We start from the raw sequence: 2,331 nt of genomic DNA on the forward strand, positions 1-2,331 counted from the left end.
GTGAGGCTGCCGTCGCCGCAGAATAACAGGGGGTGTGGGTGAGTAGAGGGATACCCTGGGCTAGCAGTGGGAGTAGTAGGGGGCGGTGAGGCCTCCACGGCATCACAGCCGGCCACGAGAGGCAGGAGCATGCGGCACGACCGGCGCTGCTTTGGGTGGCTGGAGCAAGAAGACCAGAGGTTGAAGAAGCACTATGGCCGTTGGATGGACATCGTACGGTCACTAGAGCTAGAATCATTCATATTGACTAAGTTGACAAAGCCCTCCGTCCCCGTCAACTTAGTTGGCCCACAAGTCATCCTCCCACTATGGTGGGTCCCATCTAGCAGGGTGGGTATTCATTTTTTTGTGCGTAATAAGGAGGCACTTCCTTGCGTGCGAAGATATAGCTGATGGGTCCGACATGTCAGTGGGGGGAACGTTTTTTTGTGAAATACAGAGGCCCTTCCGGTGGGTCCTAGCTGTTAGGTGGAGGAATCATTATTTTGCGCGTACAATCCACGGCCGATGGATGTCATTACCATGTTGACCAGGCCGCGCCGAGAGCACCATGGCGGTGGACGATGGTGAGGCCTAGGAAGGGAACGACACGGAGCCGGGGAAGACTCGGCAATGGTTGCCCACGCGATGGAGAGTACGAGGGTTTATTGGTTCGGCTGCCGTCGCCGGAAAATAACAGGAGGTGTGGGTGAGTAGAGGAATGGCCTGGCCAGCAATGAAGTAGGGTGGGGCGGTGCGGCCTGTGCGGCAGCACAGCCGGCCATGGGAGGCGGCAGGCAGTCCCATCGGAGCTGGTTTGGGCGGCTGGAGCAAGAAGATCAGATATTGAAGAAGTAGCACGGCCGTTGGATTAACATCCAAGGGTCACTGCTGCTAGAATCATTTGTGGACTAAGTTGACAAAGCCAAAGTACACGTCAACCTAGTAGACCCACAAGTCAGCCTCCAAATCTGTCCCAAACAGCATACATCCCGAAATTTCTAGCCGGATTCAAATTAATTTTAAATCTAAATATACCTTAATTTAAATTCAATGAAATTTTACCCACACAAAAACAATGAAATTTAAAATATCAAAATCCGAAAGAAAACATTATTTGGGAACTAATTGCCTGTTTGTTGTATATTTTTCATTTTACAGCCCATTTATTATTACTTATAGCCCATTTTCTGGGCAAAATGCATCCCTCCTCGTCTTGAAAGATTTCCGGCCCAGCAGGGCGTAGAAAAGCAAGTAGGACTATGTTGGTTATTCTGCAAAAAACAAAATAGCTGGCTAGCCATTTTTCAGAAAGGAAAAAAACAAACTAGGTTGGTCATGTGCTAAACATATGAAATAAAAGTCTGGGCTAGATGGGCCACGGGTCCCGCACAACCCAGTTGATACCCTTCTCCGTCCCGAAAAAACAAAATTACTACGCGTGCTGCTGGGTCCCTACTGTCATCCTCACCATGTATAGTCATCTCCTTATTCCTCTCGGTTGTTGACCATGTTGACAACACCAGAGGGCGGCGCCGCGGCAAGCACGGAGGACGATGGTGAGGCCTCGGACGGGAACGAACAAGAGCCGGGGAAGATCACGGCCAGCCGTGGGAGGCGGGAGCAGGCGGTCCCGCCGGCGCTGGTTTGGCTTTGGCGGCTCGAGGAAGAAGAGACTGAAGAAACGCGACACACATTGAATGTCAATCGAACGGTCAAGGTTGGCACAATCATTTTTTTACTAAGCGGACACCAAGTAGCATACTTTTTTATATATAGGAAGAAAACTACGAGGAAAATGCGTCCGTCTGCCGTCCTCCTCACAGGGAACGTTCGCCACATAAGTGACTAGCACCCTTGGTTTTCAACCGAGAGGTCTTTGGTTCGAGTCTGAGGAACTCTCAATTTTGTCCTTTCTTCCTTCCTCGCAAAAAAAGGGAAAGAAAATTAAAGACTTGGGAAGGCGTACAGAACAAGCTAGTGTACCAGTAAAGAGACGTTGCCGAGTTTTAGAAAAAAGAAAGACGTGCTCCTATAGCTGGTTCAAATCCAAACCTAGACTATGACTATATATGGTGCTATGCTACTCTGCAAGTAATGAAACTAGCATATCCAACGTCCGCTTCTCCTCTTCTCTACTTACTCTGCCTAGCATCAGAAGCTCTGGCCGCAGCAACCATGTCCGCTGGCTGCTCGTCCACCTGCTCTTGAGTAGGCAACAACCAGATATGCGCCAAGTCGCCACCCGTACCATCGCCTGTGGGTCTCATCACACCCCCACCGGCATGCACACCGCAGCCGATTGCTCATCGCAACCCGCTGCTGTTGGTGTTGTGCCACTGCTGCAAATCA

Source organism: Triticum aestivum, unplaced genomic scaffold (assembly GCF_018294505.1).
Source record: "Triticum aestivum cultivar Chinese Spring unplaced genomic scaffold, IWGSC CS RefSeq v2.1 scaffold7241, whole genome shotgun sequence".
Taxonomy (NCBI): Eukaryota; Viridiplantae; Streptophyta; class Magnoliopsida; order Poales; family Poaceae; genus Triticum; species Triticum aestivum.